The sequence below is a fragment of the Nipponia nippon genome, unplaced genomic scaffold (assembly GCF_047370975.1).
Source record: "Nipponia nippon isolate SJK-2023a ecotype South Korea unplaced genomic scaffold, ASM4737097v1 scaffold_7, whole genome shotgun sequence".
Lineage (NCBI taxonomy): Eukaryota > Metazoa > Chordata > Aves > Pelecaniformes > Threskiornithidae > Nipponia > Nipponia nippon.
The window spans coordinates 35,373,368-35,393,352 of record NW_028262391.1 but is presented as its reverse complement, the minus strand read 5'-3'; the positions used below and the strand labels follow the sequence as shown (position 1 = coordinate 35,393,352).

At 39.1% G+C, this 19,985-nt stretch overlaps 1 long non-coding RNA gene across 2 annotated transcripts in view; it reads right to left on the bottom strand.

The window, feature by feature from the left end:
- LOC148051002 (uncharacterized) overlaps nt 1-19,985 on the bottom strand; it is a 144,487-nt gene that overhangs the window by 33,619 nt on the left and 90,883 nt on the right. The window contains exon 3 of one of the 2 annotated variants that reach the window (XR_015700622.1): nt 6,179-6,301. The exons of the other annotated variant lie outside the window; for it this stretch is intronic. This is a non-coding gene — a long non-coding RNA (uncharacterized LOC148051002). Of the gene's footprint in view, nt 1-6,178; nt 6,302-19,985 lie in introns of those variants that run through there. 2 annotated transcript variants of the gene reach the window in all.

The window sequence follows — 19,985 nt, the reverse complement described above, 5'->3', positions numbered from 1 at the left end:
TACAGGGTGTGGGTAGAGGGAGAGACAGTGCCAGGTGCTGTCAGCAAGTCAAAGTCATCAAGTTCGGCCTCAAGTCCGCCCTAGGATCACTTTGCTGGAGCTGCACGAAGCAATTTAAAAGAACATGCAGCTGGATGACTGAGAGAAATCCAGACCTCCTCAAATATCCAGCATCCATAAAAAGGAGTAATTTGCTCATTTCCAGTAGCACACGCTATAGGGGGTGGGTGTGCACGTGTGCATATGGTTAAATAACCTCAAAATAAGATAAACAAACGCAATTCCTTAGTAAGCTTCAGCAAAACAACATTTCAAAGCAAGTATGAGAATGTTTGAGTCTGGACAGGCTGGAGGTTTAATAGATGCATTATATTGAAACGTGCAGACAACATCTAAGCATCTAGTGATATCACAAATCATAAACTGTATTTTTTGTATATAATTCTATTAAGAATTGATTTTAATTTCCTCCTCTTATGTACTCTTTCCTTTTCTGAAGAAACAATACAAGACTAAAATTAGCAGACGTGTAAATTCAGCGCAGTGGTGCAGTCTGATACCCTAGAATGGCAGAGCCTAGCGACCATATGAAATTATATTGCTGGATTTAACCCACATCTCAAAGGAAACGACTCCAGCTCTGAGCACCCTCTGCCACCACATTGGTACCCATGACTGAGCACCTTGTGCCTCCTACGGACCAGGGAGATGGTGGGAGGGGTCCCTGGTAGTTATTAAAACAGTGATTGATTGATTGATCAAAAATAGCGATTTGCTCAGGAAACTATGTAGGAAAGACAGAAAAATAACCAAAACAAACCAACTTGGAGAACAACGTTTTTTTCTCAGTATCTAATCTGTGGTGGACCCAGAGAGGCCTGAATGTTACTGCTACTTCCCAGGATGAACTTGCTCTAGGCACAGAGAGCCCCACAACAACATTCATTTTTAAAACCTCCCTATTTTTAAAGAACCTATGCTTCTATGCCACAACATCCTGTTTCTACACCACTTATCTTTGGTACATTATATCTTTACAAGGAGTAATTAAAAATATTTGTACTTTAAAGCCACTTAGGAGCTCTTCCAATTACTTACATTAGTATTCTGGCAAACAGTCAAGCCTTTTTAATGTTGAGTCAGACTCCTGAACCTGCATCAAAAAACTGTCCAAACAGCAGTTCTGCTTTTCTCTACTTCCAGACAACTGGAACGGGTAGCACATGCTCTCCTACTGTAGGAGGGAGCAGGAGACGTTCTTGCTGCCTTGCAGGAATCTTTCCTGGGGGAGATGAAGTTCAGGGCTAAAATGCAAGAGTCCCATCTCCCAGCACCTAAAAAAGGTACTCAAACCCAGGAGACAGGGCAAGAGGGTGAGGAAGGAAGTTGTTCTCATTTATGCCTGAGGCCAGTAGGGCCACAGGATAAGATGTGCAGAGCTGTAACTCTGTTATGGAGAGGGGTCTGACAAGGAACAACCAAGTTGCCTCCCTAAGCAGAGCTGATGACTCAGTGCATCAGGGCTGCAGCAGCCATGAGTCAGTGTCCCAAAGAGCTATGAGGGTGTGTGCTAGATAGGCAGTCTTTGCGATGAGTTTTAAAACAACGGCTCTGGCCGCTTCGTGTTGTTGAAAGTCTCTCAGCAATTTTACATAAATAAGGGTGTTAACTCTAGTTGAAATATGGCCAAAGCATCAAGGTTAAGCTTCCACTCATATAAATTAAATTAGATAAAGTATTAGTCATTTCCTGTCCCGAGCTGTTATGCATTGTGATGTACATTACGAAATAGTAATTTTAAACCCAGAAATAGATTGACTTAAGTTTTAATTGAAATAATCTTTATTTTGTAATTAAGCTATTATGTGCCGGAAGAATGATTTGCTTGGTGTTCGCGCAAGGGCATTATACTGTTTATATAATCCCAAGCTGGATACTGTTTGCTAAGGTTGCTCTTGTGCAAAAAATAACCCCCAGAATTATATAATTATAAAAACTAAGTCTCTTTAATATATTAAGCAGAAACATCAGGAAAACCAGATATCATCTACTGAAGGGTTCATTTTCAAAACTAAAGCACATGCACAAAAGTCCCCACAGATCTAGCAGTTCAGAGACCTTAAAATTAAATACATTTCACTTAGAAGGCCACATAAAGAATGTGGAAACCTTGATTTAGGGATTCATGTTTGAGAACTTTCACTCTGTGCCTTCCACCATCACCCCAAACAGCAGGAGAGCTTTTCCTAGCTGCCCTGCCACGTCCATCAGCAGGTCTCCACACCACCCCACCATCTCCACTGATGCTCTCTCCTCCTTGGCAAGCTACCGCCCCAAGTTTAGTAAGCTTCAGATCACACTACAAAGATTTCCTTTAACTAAACTTCCGTCAAACACAATTTTTCTTGTTCTTTGATGAAGGAAGTTGTTTTTTTTTTTTCAGGACAGAACCAGTTCTATTTTAAACAGTTTAATGTTTTAAAAATTGTTTTCAGCTACCTTGCAAGTGTTCTAAGCCAAAGTAAGTGGAATTTACAATCATCTCTGGAGAAAGACTGCCATTAGGAATAAAGCATGGGGTTATTCATTTTTCATATGTAAGTCAGATTCACTTTGTCAGTCTCGAGATTTGACAAAGTATAATTCAGAACAATTCAAGCTCACCTTCCACTGGACCGAGTAATCAGATTAGATGAGGAAACGTACCAATGGCTCTTCAGAACTTACGGCAATCTTCTTTAGGAACCTCACAGTATATATGCCACTTCATTTTCTCAGTAATACATGGCTGCCATACATAATTGCATATGCAAGATTTACAATAACGTCTCACAAATTTAGCCTCAGCTCCAGGAGTAGAAACCTCCAGTTTAGAAACAGAAACTCTTGAGTTTTAATCTTGCTAATGTTTACGAAGGCCATGCAGTCATTGCATGGGCTACGGAACAGAAATCAGAAGTGTGCAGGGCTGTGAGACCATACCAGCATGTAGACAGCAGCTGGCGTCATGTTCCTTGACCCTTCTGCTGGCAGCATTGTTCCTAAAAGACACTGCCTCTAAGGTGATGTCTCAGCATTGCATTCTTAATTAGTTGATTTTTTTGACAGTGGTGCTGCTTCTTAGATATAATAGAGTAGATGAAAGACCTTTAAAGATAGCCAAATTAAACTGTGTCATACCTGGTTAAAAGATAAGTTTTTTTTAAAAAAATGAAAACCATATGAATTCATTCAGTAGTATGGGAGGTAGAATGGCGATTAAAAACAAGTCAGAAAGAAAGCAAAGGTTTATTTTAAAATTAAATTTCTTAGAAAAATAAAAATGTATTCTTTTCTACAAGGATATCACTGTAGATTTTAGCCTAAAAATTAGCATACAGCAAAGAGAGAATACAAATGCAATTCATTTGAAAGAAATACTCATACACTGATATTTTTTGTCTGGATTTTTTTGTTTTGGTTTGAATTTTTCCCTATACCTGTGTTCAAATGTATTTTTGTACCACACATAAAATATGATAACCTTCCTGATAAAAAGAAGTATCCTGTTATGTGAGTTAATATAATTCTGAGAAGAATGACTTTGACCAATTGGTGTAGTGGCTCACTGCACTAGTGAACAAGGTTTTCTGCATCCAGTGGTCCAAAGTCTGAATGCTATGCAGGCTGAATAAGGAGATGAATTTAAAATGTGTCAATGACAAGTTTGAAACTTGAGTGGATCAGACAAAAGATGCTGTATTTAACACTTCATCCTCTAGTTTTAGAAGACCTTCTTCTTAATCAGTTGAACAGAATATTCAGAAGTGGCTCACAATTGTCTTTAAGCTGTTCAATTTTTCCTAGGTCTGGAACTGAAAACATTAAAAAGTGGGTGATAATTAAGGTAAAAATATAAATATACTGTAGCAAGATTCTTAATTAATTACAAGATGGAAAGAGTAAAAATGAATGGAAATAAGTTTTGAGGAACAGCATGTGAAAAGACTAGTAATTTACACAATTTAAGTATTTTAGAAAAGGGTAATCAAATATTACTCAATTTATCTTTGATCCTTCTGAAAAACTCCGTAGGGACTGCTCAGTATAGTACTTCAGTCACCTTCTTGCTTGACTAAGGGGGAGTGTGGCCTTTTTATTTTATTTATATTTTAAAATATGGAAAATATCACACCACAATAAAGCAATCAACCAGTAGCCTGTGTGCTCCAGTAACTGGAAAGGATAGAAAGTCAGTGAGCAGATAATTATTCAAGGTCAAACCTTTCTAGTGTGGTGCCAGAAAAAAAAGCAAACAGTGAGGGTTAGCCAATACTTCACAAACACTTGTTTAAGGATTTCCTAATTACTATAAGTGGTTCCTCTGGCCCTGGCACTTAAAAAGGCAGCTGTATATGCATGATGTCATCCCTTCTTCCCATTATCTCTGCAGTAAATTTAGAGGATTAAGAAGCAAGCAAGATTAAATAGTCAAAATAATGATGATTTTTCATGTTTCCTATCATTAAAAATTAATTACAGAAAAAAGGTAAATTGAAACATGGATGCAATTAACTATTAAAATATGTTTGAACATTTTTGTCCAAAAATCAGAAAAATGCAATTATCCTTCACATACTTTTCTGTTTTTAAGACCACATGTATGCAGCATGGCCACATCGTAACACAGTTTCTATTACCTTAAAGCTTTAAAGATATGGATATAAATCACAAGCTGATCAGCGAAAAATAAAGAGCCTTAAATCTCCTGGAGCAAACTGCATAGGTAATATTCACTGCCCTGGTATGGCTGTGCCAGTGCATTTTGCTGTTCACAGCCGGAATACAAAATTCAGAGAGTTCATAGTTAGGACACTGTGAGAGATGCAACAACAACAAAGGTACTGTAATGTTTGCTTACTGGGACACTGCAATTAATACACCAGCTGACACAATCAGGGATTAACGTCATTCTATGCACCTTGAACAGATGATGAGTTTTGAGGGTCTCCACAGTAATCTGCCACCTCTAGTAATCTTGGTTCTCCTCTCCTTTACTTGCAACTCTGCCCTGCCATTCCCCTTGAGATCATCAGACCAGACCTCTTATTTCTGGCAAGTGATTATAATTTCCATGAAGAGTTTTAGGATCTTCTCCTTACCCAGTAGAATTTCCTACCGTATTTCATAGGCTCTATTTCATCTATGTATATGAGAAGGTCATCAGCTCTCAGACTCGGTATGGGTCATGCTCGAGGTCCTGCACGTGGGTCAGTCAGGTCACCCTTCAGCACACAAATTAATTTCTCCTTCATTTCTATCTATGTGCTGGGGAATCTAACATGGAAGGTACTCTGAGGAACATGACCTGAGGTAGGTGTGGTGTGCTATAAATGCGTATCTCCAAGCACATAACTGTTTGTAAACAACTTCATACTTAAAAAGCAGCTCTTCAAATGCTTCCTTTAAATACTCATTAACCTCTGGATTTTTTTTTTTTTTTTTACAATTTTTTAAAAAATTAGTTTATCAAGTGCCACAGTCACTTTACAAGTCCTGCTCTCTGTCTGCATGGGAAGCTCTGAAAACCTAACTTTGCTGGTGCAGTCCCTACATCCGATTTTCCATTAGGGGAAACTTCTACTCAGCACTATTCATTTTTCTGTTCATTTTCTCTATTAGCTCTTGAAACAGGAGCCAGTGAAACGGTGGTCCTGATTTGATATTGGCAACTTCAGTCTTACACAGCCTCAGTCTTTGGCATGATTATTGTATTGTCACTCGTCTTTTTTTATTTTTTTCTCCCCCTTTCCTTAATTCACAACTATATTCCAGGTTACCAGTTCAACCAGCTTGCCCGGTAGAATTCCTCTCCCATTTGTCTATTTCTAGCAGGAGTATCTGAATGTTGCCAGGAATAGCCTGTTTTAATAACACGTCAGAAGTTCACATCAACATTGTAAGTCAATTTATTATGCAGTGATATCTAACTCAAGCTGGATTTGTCCTGTTGTCTGCAGCTTCAGATATAACCACTGGTCAGTCACCAATTTAATTTCTGTACTGCATGTTTCCCACCTAGTGAAAAAGCACTCAGTATTTTCCTTGCATCAGACTCATTTTACATCATGAAACTAACAATATAATTTCCCAGCTGTCACTGTCTCCAAGCATAAGGACAGATCTGGGTGGCTTCTACCATGGTTTCTTTTAAGTAACTGCTGGTGGTTGTGAAGTTGGTCCTTGACTCCAGGTATGAACAGTGTCCAGTGGTAGTCATCTTGGTCATCTCTTGTCTAGAAAACATCATTTGGTCTGGGTCCTGCATGAGAAACACTCCTTTTTTAACCTAGGAGATGCTGTCGGTTTGTATTTGAGTACCTTCTACCAACTAAAAATAATTTTGTGCTATTCCTATACAAAGGTGAGATTTTCCTGAAATCAAAAGCTTCTATTTTAAGTGAAACCCTCTTTCTGCATCGATATGGTGCACACCCACTTCATCGGGAGCAGCGTGGGACACTCAATGCTACACCACTCACCATTTCCCTTTTCACAGGAGACACCAAGCAGTGCCTGCATGCAAATATGCAGCCACCTATCCATGGAAGTACGGTGAGCACCCTTCACCGCAGCATGAAGAAGGGAGAAAGCAACAAAGAGTTGTTGCTACATGTTCACCAGATTCACTGAAGCCACTGGAAGCTTTTCTATTGCCTTCCAGGAGTTATGGGTCAAACTAGAAACTAATTTCTAGAAATGAATGACATGAGACTCATGACTCAGGAGTGGGCTTTCAGGAACAATCAAAACTAGCCCTTCTTTATCCTTCTTACAACAAAAGCCATCTTGCTTCCTCAGATAGCAGCATGTGCAACTTTTGCAAAACCCAGCCATTATCCCAGACATACTGTTTTACATATGGCAACTTGGCAAAAAGAAAACAAAGGGAAAAGAACGCTGCCATGTTTTAGTATGAAAACTGTCTTACACAGATGCACATGCCATAAGTGATTGTTAGACCCAGTCTAACCTTCTGCACCACAGATACTATAAACCATCATGCAACTTCCTTGTGCTCTGTTTTGATAAGATGCATGCACAAATCCAAGTGGGAAAACACATATAAGCTTTAGGACATGTTATGCACAGAATGACTCTTGCTTTTTATGCTCTTTCAACATATAAAACTGTCTCTGCAAGAAAAAGCCATACTTCCCGAGCTGCCAGAAAAAGTATTTCCAATAAATAAAATATTCTGCATATGGAAAAGCTGTAGGATACATGCATTTCATAGTTTCATGGCTCTAGTGCCTACCCAGTCTCCATCTTTGATGTTCTTGCTGCTATTTATCTCTCTCCAGGAAGACATATCTGAACACAGCCAGTATCCTTCCTGCCCTAGGGCCAAGATCCCACTCTGACTTGGAGTGCTGGTCAGACAGCTCTGGAGATAGCCACTGCTCTGGAGAAAGATCATGTGCAATCGCTGCAAGCTAAAGGGGAATCAACAGACCCTTTTCCATTATGGCAGGGTGCTGACAAATAGGAAACTGAAGGTGTAAGTGAGAAGGAGGCAGTAATCCCAACTGAGCTCTGCTCAGACAAGAGCTGCAGTACAGGGTCCCTTATGTCAACAATGGCTAAATAGCAAATACTAATGGAGAAAACAGAAAATAAGGAGAAAATGGAAACAAGGGACAGGCAGACATGCAAGAAGGAACAGAAGATGAGATAGAAAGCACTGTGGATAAGAGAAGAGATGAAGAGGGGTCAGAGAGATGAAACTTGACTGAAAAACTAAGCATAGGACATTGAAACTGCTCCACGTGAAAAAATTAAAAAAAGGTGTGGTATCAATTGACATCATCTGCCACTACATAGACACATTTAGGGGATACTATTTCAGGTTAAGCAACATAAGAACATTCAAGCTCAGAAGAATATAGAGTAAGTTGTTCCTGCCCTAAGGAAAATACAAATTACTCAGTCTAGCACAGTTTTGTTCAGACTTGTCTGAGGCAGAGGAAGGACCAACACATGTACTACCCCCCCCACCCCCGCCTCTTTGCTCAGTTCCTCCTTATACAACCATGACTGTCCTGCTAATGGAGTGAAACCTTGCCAAAAGCATTTAACAGGTGAAGAATAAGGGGAAAAAGCAAGGAAATTAACACAATGAGGCGGTATTAGGAAAAACCAGATCTTTCCCTGTGATTTGGTGTGGGGTATGCCTCAGAAAAAATAAGTTTGCTGGTAAATTCACACCGGTAATTTAGGGTGTATGGAACTGCTTTAGCCATCACCCAAGGGTCAAGAACGGTGTAATCAAGGGCATAAACCAGCACAGCAAGGATGACTTTTATGGTGCATAAACAGAACGAGTCAGATTCCACGCCTCCTCATAGAGAATAAGAAAGAAATTTTTATGCTATAATCCACCTTTGCAAAATGACATATTTTCAATCCATCATCCAAAACATTTAGCTTTCCCCTTTGCCTTGTCTGGCTTTGGATCTCTGTGTTGTGCCATCGCTATCTGATATCTTAATGGATGCTATTTTGGCAGAAAATAATTTACTCTGGAAAAAACTCCACACCAGACACTTTGGGAACAGAATGGCCAGCATTAGCTTAGCTGAAAAATAACCCCTTAAAACAAACAAACAAAACAAAACAACACATTGCGTGAAATAAGCAGATTTTCAAATTATACAGTCCCTGCCATAACAGGAATAAGATAACAAAATTAAGGGTTTTTTTATTTATAAGTAACTGCTTTCTTCTACCTTTTATAATGTCCACCTCTTAGCATAACAAAGCTTTTCATAGCTTACTAATGGCTCCCTGTCACTAGTGCTGAGAACTATTATCACTGCTCTGCCCCTTCACATGGGCCTTTCAAACATCACTGTTTCACTTAATTCTTTCACCTCCTTCAGTTCAAATGCAATAAAAACCTTTCACTGGCTGACAACTAGAAAGGCAGAACAGCCTCCAACTGCTGTATAATTCAGGAGGGCTCTTTCTCATTTTAATTGGCTGCCTAATTGGAATGTTTATGGGTTCTGCGATAGCTTGGGATGAAAAGGCAGGGTGAGCAATTATGTGCTCAGCATTCCTATCTGGCAGAGTTAATAGTTTTTTTTAAAAAAAGCTAAAGTTCACTGGAATGCCATGTTTTTGTTCTCGAAGAAATACCTTGATTTGAAACAATGTAATCCCCAAGTCAGAAATTATGTCAAGCTGTGCTTATCCAGTAGCAAGTTTGAGCTTTTGGAAGCCTCTTTGCTCCTTTTTGATGTTAGCATAACATGAAGAACAGGAGGCTATCTGGTGGCTGTCAAGTTTTTAACTGCTTGCTCTCTTACTGGCTGGAGATAAGATGTAAGCAGAGCACTTGATGGACTTGATTAATTCTCTGGAACGAAGGTTTGTCTTTCTTGGCTCGATGAATGACTTCATTCTAGTAGATGAGGTCACCCAAGTCAAGGCAATAAAGTTTCTGATATTCACATGAAAGCTAGTTTTCAAAGCTGCCAGCCCCTAAAAAGAGAAGCACAAGTGTTTTCTCATTTACCTACATTCTAGTGGCAACATCCAGCCTGCTACCCTATCTATCCTCTCCAGCACAGGATGGCGTTTCAGCTGAAGAGCAGTTCTAACACAAGGTGAGATTTAAAGGAAAGGAAAAAACAAAAAATGCACTACGCTTTGTCTGAAGAAACAAAGATTTTTGCGAAGTGATTTGTCAAAATGCCAACAGGAAGAGAAAAATTACTTTCCAGCTTTTTAGCCTGACCGATACAGTTGCATTTTCCCTGCGCTGCCTCTGTGCCATTCCAGCTGTAAACCTCTGGGAACGAAGAGCAGTGTTGTGGTCCCTTATACAGTGCACTGTGCAGTTGCAGTTGTGTTTTGGAGCAAGAGAATCCAAGTGCTACAAAGACAAGTAATAAACGTGGAAGGATGCTGTGCTCTTTGTGGTACTTGTACTCTTGCATGCTTTGAGTTTTAAGGGCGAGTTTATGGACTATCCTTCACAAAGTAGACTAGTCTTCTCCATCTTTCCTCTCTCCCTTTTAATACATACCGTTTAGTTTAAAAATGGTGAAAACTAGTGAAAAGAGCTGACTTGCTTTGTAAACTTCCAAATTCTCACAACAGTTCGTACAAAGATCTCTATTAATCTTGCACTTTTTGCTTTTCAAAACCATGCTAATGATAAATAGTCTCTCCAGTACTCATTACAGCCTAGCAAATGTAGTAAGCAACCCATACAACGGAATTCAGACTAATCTGATATACGGATTTATTATTTTCAGATAACCTGAAACTCCTTGGTCTAGTATTATGGATTCTAACTCATTCTGCATTCCTTCTTTCCAGTTAATTTGTGTCCTTGCCTCTAAGTAACAGAAAACTCATAGTCCTGTGGATTATTAGTGTTGTTATTCTAGCATTTTGAAGCTCCTTTCTGGATCAGTCTCCTAACCCATACTTCTGTTCCCATGCTGCAGTTCTCCAGCATGTGCAGTTACAGTTGAAGCATGGGAATGATGAAAGGAGCATCCGTCCCGGGCACGAATGCAACTAAAATGGCAACCACAGCAGATGCGCCGGATCTTTGCCAGCTGGTGATACCACAAGAAAAAGGGCCGCAAGCTAGAGAGATTTTTGGGCACTGTGGTCTTTTTCTACGTGCTTTCATAGGTACCATGGAGAAATTAGAAGGCAGTTTAAATGTTCCTGTTAAACTATGGAGGTAGAATTTTAACCCAGGTTTTATTGCCATCTGGAGTCTGGAAACCTGTGGAAGCAGTGCCTTGTTTGAAAGGTCAGAAGCCTGTACCACATCAGAGAGCCTGGGTCTGCCTAGAACATACTTAGGAAATGTTGACCTGGTGCATGCCAGGAGGCATTTCTGGCCGCAATAGCTCCCAAGAAGTTCTCTCCAAAGGACTCATTTTCAGATTCACATGCATCAGTTCAGCATCCAAATGATACAAAAATAAAATATGACAAGTCGTATCCTTGCCAGTATAGATGTAGTTAACCTGTAAGAAGCCAATCTAGCAATTAAATAAAAACCTCTTTCAAATAAGCTGTCAGGTGAACAACAGCCACTCTTAAACTAATCTTTGTTAACATTTACCTAAAGATTATAACTTGCTGATATTAAGAATATCAGAGGAAAAAATCTGATTGCTCAAGATGTCCATCTCATTTTATGGGCAGAGGCGATTCAGAGAAACCCATATGTTTGGTAAGTGTCCAAACATGCGGACACTTATACAAACCAACAATTCTTTGAAGTATGCTGCTTTCTAAAGTCCAGGCTGAAACCTAAAATTAATAATCAACAAAACAGGCAGAGCTGAGGCAGAAACTCTTTCTGCTAAACTCTGCAGGACTGGGATATGAGAGGAGGCGTCTCTCTGAAGTGACATTATAGGGCCAGATGTGTTGTAAGAGAATAAGGGTCTGTCTTAAGATGGCCTGTAGACCCTGTGAACTTCCTTGTTCCGTGACTTTAAAGCAAGAAGAAAAATAAATAATGAAACATATTAAAGTCATTATTGTAGCTGTGTGCGCCTTCTGAAGGTTTGGTTTTTTAATGCTCCAACCTTTGAAAAGAGTGCCCAGTGAAATTAAAGGCAGCAAATTATACTGAAATGTATTTTGTATATACTACCAAATTTACATGTGGAACTCATTGTCACAAGATATTATGAAAGCCAAGAGCTTAGCAGGATTCAAAAAGGCTCAGACATTTATGTGACTAATAAGAACATCCACAGCTATATTAGAAAGGAAAAAGACATTTATAAGTGATACTAAAACTCAGACTTGAGGTCATAAGCCAGTTGCTATCTGCATTGGTTTAGGGAGAAAATCGCCCAATTGACACTTTTCCATTGCTGTCCATTATAGGTTTCTTTGCACCTTTCTGTAAGCATCTGGTGCAGAGCAATGTCAGAGAGACCATCCAAATCTGATCCAGTCCAGCAGGTGTTATGTTCTTAAGCTAAAACTCTTTTTAATGTAAAGCTGTCATGAAATATTTTGAAAAGACTGCTTATTCCTTGCCTAATCCTGTAGCATTTGGCAGCTCTTAAAATGGGTAATGGATATTCCACAGCACTTTGTATATCCACCAAGAAGAGGGCAGTTATTCACAATATTTTCTTATGTCTTGTGCCAGGACCTTTTCTCCTTTAAGTGGCATCAGACTGCATGGGTCCACACGTACGTTCCACCCCAAACAAAATATCGTTCTACAAGAACTCTGAGTTTTGCAACACTGCTGAAAAGTTTCATGATGCAGAGCGTGAGATGCCACTTCCAAATCCCAACAGAGTTTAGAGAAAGGGAGCACTGAAGGAATCTGCAATTGTAAGCAAAGAAAAGCCTTACGAGTGCTAAGGATTGACACTACAGAAAAGGTCAAATGAATGAGCGCCATGAAATTATTCACTTTCCTCTATTAAACATCTGAGAGGCATTTATATCGCTAATGATCTGGAAATACATACTGACAACACACACAGTGTTTGCTACTAATAAGTGCATGTGTGCGCGTGTGTATAGGAGGAAAATTGTAGCCTCCCTCCTTTCTCCATAAACTTTGCCTGTCTTATTCTAGCCATCGTAGTTTGATCTTTGCTGATGTCTATTAAGTTTAAATATCAAATAAAATGATTTTTCTGCTTGGAATAAAATATCAGGAATGTGATAACATATTCAGAAGAAAAGTCAAAATGACCCTTTAAAAAGGAATGCATAAACTCCTAGCATTGAATTTATGCTACTTAGCATCACATTAAAAATATTCAAAATATAAATCAAAATTCAAGGGTATAACTTATATTCAATTTCAAATTTATGGCATTTTAAAATAGGATGATTTCCTCAATGTGCAATAAATTTGGTTTTGTGGAATTGCACATGCCACCTTATCATGACAGTTGCTTTATCTACACAGTCCACTGAAGCCTAGTCACTTTATATAATCTGAATTCACAAATCAACTGTCTTCTTCACTTCACTGATTCATTGCTGATGGGCCTTTCACAAGGTAAAAAATCCTTTCCAAGTTGACAAGAGTAATAAATGGAGAGGTGAGAGCTGCCTCTCCATCCTGCTGTTCTATTGTGCTGCCGATAGTGACACATGGCAGAATAAGCTCATAAACCAACCTCATCTTTTGACCTCAGCAGAGTAAACGGAAACAGAGGGGCATTTATGATGATGACTGTATTTAAAGACCAATAATGAACAGATAAACCTCTGAAATCTAACTAGCCCAACCAAAGCTGGGAAAAATGCTGTGGTTTTCTGTATTTAATGTGATGCAAAAATGTTGAAAATGCAGCTATGAAACTTTTGGAATAACTGAGAGTACAACTCAACTGCACCAGCTGAGTGATGTTTAACACAATCATACACACACAAGAGCAACCATGAAAGAGATAATGAAAACGTAATTGCACTTCTTTTTTTTCTATGTTGTTCCAGACTAAGCAGAAACAACACACAAACCAGTGGCTGAACCAGAACAGAACAGGTTTTTTTAGGAAAAACCATTAGCAAGTAAACTTCAACTACCTCATCATTTTCCTTCTCTGCTGAGGGTAGAAGTTTTGTGCAGTGTAACGAAGGACTTGCAGCAAAACTTGGGAGCTGTGAACTCAGCCTGTGCTACTGCCTCATCTGCAGTATCAGCTGGGTCCCCAGGTTGGAGAGTACCAATGCTCTGGAAAGCAGTATGACAATCAGTCGGTGATGCCAATTTGAAGTCCTAGAATACAAATAGTTCACCTTGTCTGTACACTTAGTAGTAGAAAGCTTTTTCCTTGTATGTAAAAGTAAATTAATACTCATTCCAGCCATAACAATGAAGGCTTCTTTCTTTTCCTGTGGTAAGATTAAATATCTAACTACACCAAATACATTCCAATTTTCAGTGATATGCTGTCTTGTTTTATTCATGAATGTATCATTCCATCTGCATTGTACAGAATGGCTCATCAGAATCTGCAGTCACTTTAAAAAACATCCACTGAAAGAGTTTTAAGCTGCAAGCAGTCATAGTAATCAATCACCTAAATTTGGTGAAATCAAATTATGGAAACAAATACATATAAAATCAGTAGAAAACCTAAAATTTCAGTGGAAACTGGGAGGAGACCCCAGCCTCGCAATATCATCTACTACTCTTGTGCACAGCCCACTGCCATCCACGGATTGGTATACCAAGCATGTGAAATGATTTTTAACCACCTTTCTGCATTTCTAACATTCACTCAAATGGAAAAAAAAAGAAGTTATTTCTTAACTCTTTCTTCCAAATGCAGACTTTAACAAAGCAAGGATAAAATATTTTTCAAGTAACACCACCACTGTAAAATGTACATGAGCTAAAATAGAGAATAATGATAATACTAATAATAGCACTGAAGTCTCCAGATGCTAAGACCAAAGACCGATGCTCATACCATTCAGTGCTTCTCAAAGCTGTTTTTCATTCTAACAATAAACAAATTCGCCAGCAGACCTTCAGAAAACAGGAATTTACAGCAGCTTTTGGGAGGAGAACTTTGCCACTCACATGAAACTGTCTCCTATATCACCACAGGTTTTCTGAGGTTGATACACTGGCCATGCTTAGCTTTCCCCAAGAGGGTGAATATTTTGCTACAAAAAAAGTAGCTATCTTCTCCTAGAGCTCTAAATTAATAAAAACAGAAAAAAAAAAAAGATCAAGGAATTGATGCATGACAAAATGAGACTGTACCAAGAAATTAAGTCTAGCATTAACCCAAGGACAGGGGAAGGCACGTTTCACTTTCTGCCTCCTCCTTGACCATCCTGGAAACATTCCCTTGCACAGAGGCTGATACCTCCCCTCTAACTGCAGTCATGTAGCCATAGTGATTCAGTAGGGCAGCTCTTCTGGACATCGAGGGGAGCGAGAGGCATGGACCGAGAGGATGATTCAGTCACCCCAAGGTTAGACCCTGTCCCCTTCCTGAAGTCACACCTGTTTTTCTCCACTGATTAGAGAAAGTACCAAGGAGGTTTAACTTCTTAAACGCATACCTCAGTGAAGCACCTAAAGTTGTGTAGAAAGAATCCAGGACAAGTCTCTTCAGTTTGGTGTTCCTAACATGGGTATGAGAGCAGAGCATACCGTACCTGGGGCTCCTGGTCCCCTCCTGCATGCTCCCACGTCACACAGCATGGCCACCAGACCATTTTGTTCCCCCGCTTGGGATTGCATTGCACCCATGGGAATAGTCATTCCCTTCCTTAGAGGACTTTCATGAAGATAATGGCAAACATTACCTGGCTAGCTCAGATACTGAGACCTGCAGAGCTGTCCCTGTATTTAAGATAAACATAAATCCTATAAATGCAGTGTGAGGGCCATTAAATGAAGCAGTGTTACAGGCAATAAATAGAGGAACTGTGGAACTGCATTTTTATACAGTTCAACTAAGGCCACATTCAAATCCAAGATTTCTCTGAACTGTGGAGACCTTCCCTCTTACCAACATGCAGATTACTGGTAGCAATCCCATTTCTTGAAATTAAAAATATAATACATTGTACTGTTTTGCTGATGCATCACTTTTCATTCCAAGAAACATTAAAATATTTAAATTAGGCATACACCTCTCCACTAGTAATGCATTTCTGCATAAGAGAAGAAAGCATCCTGGAAGGTGAAATGACACAATTTGTCAAAGTCTACAGGATACATATGCAGAACATAAGAAATTACTAAAAGAAACTTCCATAACTGTGATTAAGTTCACTGTGATATTACAGGATCAAGAATAAGCAGCCCCACAAAGAAAGGTGGTTTCTCCCCCACCCACTGTCCCAATTATTGTCTCCTAACCTTCTCAGGATCTGGTCAAATGCTACTGTATGAACCTGTGCAGACTTAGGGTAATATTTATAGCAAAAAAATGAAACAGAATAGAAGCTTCCTTCATTAAATCTTTCATTTTTATATCCATCAAGCTGCAAGTTGTTAAAAGTGACCAATGCTCTCGGTATTTGTCGGACACAGCAGTACTGGAAATCCAAAGCAAGATTCCTTGCGCCCGGAAGCTGTGGTATCACCTGTTCCACCCTGATTGCGCCCCATGATTTTGGGCATATATTTGGTTATATTAAAGCATTACTAACTCCAGTACTAGCTGAACATGCCTGGGAATACAGACACACCTGGTTGAAAGTATTCTCTGGCCAAAAAAAAAAAAGCCACAACAAAACAGAACAAAATCTAATACACCTGACTTGCTTGGCAACACTGACTTCTGTTAGCATATGATTGTGGGGTGATGTGCTCTAGCTCCTCACTGTCTCAAAAACCTCATAAACACCACCACGTCTATTCTTGTTTTGATAAAGGTCTGTAGAAGCTGTGTTTGGAGCTGGATCAGGTTTCAGGTAGAGCTCAGGGTTTGAGTTACAAACAATATACAGGCTAGAGGTCAGGCTCAAATCAGGTAGCACTGAAACCTCAGGAACTCAGGACAGTGAATTAACAAAAATAACTTGAATTCAAGGAATTTTTGTCATCAACCACAATTCTCCCATTGCACTTTATTGTGGCAAGAGTTTAACTTCACCACCCAACTCCTAGCTGTCCCTGGCTTGCTTCCCATGTGTCAGATGCCACAATTTACCATGCCGGGCCACTCCAGAAAGTTTGTATGGTGAAGTTCTTTGTAAGGACAGAAAAAAGGGAGAGGTGGTTTTGTTTGGAGGGGATTATTTTTTCTTCCCCAAAAGCACTTGTCTTTTCAGAAGTATGTAAAAGTCTGTTGTTCATGCTGATTATCTCATGCAGTATCATTTGGCTTAGTTTGAAAATCAGGTGTACTCTGTCATAATTAAATTATTCAACAAAACCTTGACTATAAAGCATTCCGCTAAAACCTAATTAAGAGTATGATTTGATAAAAGCACATTCAGCAGCTTTAATTTACATTCCCATATGAGTGGGGACGTCATTATTTCATGCTTTACACATTTTGGGCTTCATAGGGTTTTTTTGTTTGTTTGTTTTTTTCCCCCCTTTCCCAAAGCTGATTTTGAATTATACAAAGAAGTACTCCAGGCTTCAATCATATAAATTCATTAACTGTTGGCAACATTCAGTTCTGATTCAAACAAACAAAAAAAACCAAACCAACAAAAAAACCCCAAACAAAACAACAAACACCACCCCCACCACCCCCAAAAAAAAAACCTCAACAAAAAACCCAACCCTCAACAAACCTAACAGAGAGGCATCATGAAAAGAGCACTATTTCAAAAGTTGGCCCTTGTTCAAGCTGCATATGGTCACATAATCTTTTAAAACGCGTGATTCAAGTCTCAATTTAATTACGTAATAGCACAAATGGAATTACACTGCAGATGAAGTGCAGTATTTCAGCTCAAACACATACTGGAGTTGTGTGACTGACCCAAGCTTATTTCATTTGGTCATTGTGTTAGAGGGCTTAATTTGAATGCAAGCACATGTAGCAAACAACAATTTCAATATACCACCTCCTCCTCTTGATCTAAATTTTAATACTTGCTGGGCTGTGTTATGAAGATAATTTGTCAGGCAGCTTGCAAAGATGACGACAGTGCAGTATTAGCAAGTATTTTTCTTGAATTGTTTTATTTACCATATATCCTTGTGTATCTGCTTAAAAGTGCAGCTACACCTTTTTCCCATGTATGTATTTGTATATGTGTGACCCTTAGGTGGCATATAGTTTAGTAATGTCTTGGGAAGCAACAGGAAAAACAAGACTTTTATCTTTCAACAAACTGGAAATGCAAAATCCTAATTAGCCCATTCCTCAAGACTCGTATACTTTCTGTGCTGCAACAATGCATGCTTTTCCCATCTCCCCATACTTTATCCTCATTTCCCCTACATTTCTGCCTTCCTTTGACCGGCACACCAAATGATAACTTATCATTTTAAGAAATAAGGGAGCACACATTTGGGATCTGATACAGATCTTACTCAATAAGACCAGTTCACATAGTGGAGCTATGTGGCTCTCTGCATACTCAGGCAGATGTTGTGCCTCAAGTTGGCTTGTTTCATGTTTCGAAGGTTTTCATATAAGCCACTAATACTGGATAAAGAAATTTGAATTTTGGACTTGGGAAACTGTATATTAGTCAGTCTAGGTCTGATACTGTAACAGTCACATGAACAACCACATTCAAAACATCTAAGCAATAAAAGCAATAAGAAAAAAAAAAAACAACAACAAAAACCCCACTTTGGGATTCTCAAGAAAAAACAATATGAAATTAATCTGACCGGTACTGCTCAGGAATGAGAGCTTGATGTTACACTAGTTAAATCCACAAAAGCATCATCCCAGTGCTCAGTAGCAGTCAAAAAAGAAAACCAAGTATTGGGAATTACTAACAAATGAGAGAAAATTCAAGATTTGCCCACATGTTGAATGCTGTCTGTAACACTAGTATCCTCAGCTAAAAACAAAAAAAAACGCACAACAAAAGAGATGAGTGGTTTTGCTAGAGGCCTGTAAAAGCTGTGGGTAGAGAGCGTGGATGGGGACTGATCTGCTTTCCACTCCAGTGGAAGGAGGAGGAGGTTGCGCATGAAGCTCATGAGTCTATCCAGGGACTTCCCGAGCTGAAAGGTTTTCGAGAATATAGGAGGATGTAACATATGTCCGCCCTAGTCTTACTTCTCAACTGCTTATAGCTACTATTGGGAGACAACATACTAGGCTATATGTAGAATCATAGAATCATTTACATTGGAAAAGACCCTTAACATTATTGAGTTCAACTGTTAACTTCCTTTTGAACCAATAAGGCCACAAATTTTTCTTCTTTGACTGACCTCTAGCTTCTTAGATGCTGTAGAGAACAAGACACAGGTACTCTGGCTTAACCATAGCTTTTGGCAATCACTTCTGAAAATGCCTTGCAATGCAACTTCAGGAAACAGTTCAGATTAATAGAATGTTGGTACAGAGCTGACTAAAATAAAAATAACAATGGTTATCAGGTTAGCTTTATGGTTGATCCCAGGGAGATTTCTGCCTTGGTCCCAGTTTTGCTCAATTATTTCAATAACAACAAAAGTAAAAGAATAGAGAGCATGCACAAAAACTTGAAGACAACTGCAAAATATTAGAGATGAGGAATATATACACAAGTCAAAACTATTAAATACTTATTTAGAAGCAGCACTAGAAAAAAAACAAGGAAAAGTTTTAGCTGGAGCATTGCATGTAGAGGCACAGCAAGTGATTCCAGCACTATGCCCGTTAGGGCTGAGGCTTCAGCTGAAATATTGCAAGACCCCACCCAGAAGAAATGAAAAACAAACAAACAAAGTCCCAGTATAAATTGTAGACGACTGCCTACCTAACGACAGTCCAGGGCAACATAAGCACATGAAACCATATTCTAAATTACACCTGACTTCAACAGAGAGCCTGAGCGCACAACCAGAGGTTTTCCTCATTGGAAATCAATTCCGTACTCACTATATTCTCAGAATACAGCTACTGCCACTTTAGCCCTACCTAAAGTTATTTTGCAAGCTATAAAAATGCTGGGAAAATTACTGTGATATTATAGAGAAAAACATTGCACCAATAGCAAAACTTTGTGTTTGGTAACTCTAGAAAGCACTTACAGCCACTGTATCTAACTGTGATTATAAAAAAATTAAGAACATAGTTTTATAAAGCTTTTATGATGTGTACGCACATCATAGCTTGCATAAACATTCCTGCTAACCACATCAAGGTAAAAGACAAAGCAGCACAAGAGTTCCTTAGATTACAAACATGATTCTACACTGTATAAAGAAAGGTACCTCTGATCAAGATAGCGAAGTACGGATCTTGATATACAGGGCACGGCAAAATCTCATCAGCAACACTGAGTGCTGATCTGGTCACTCATGTCCTGGAGAGATGGGCTCAAAC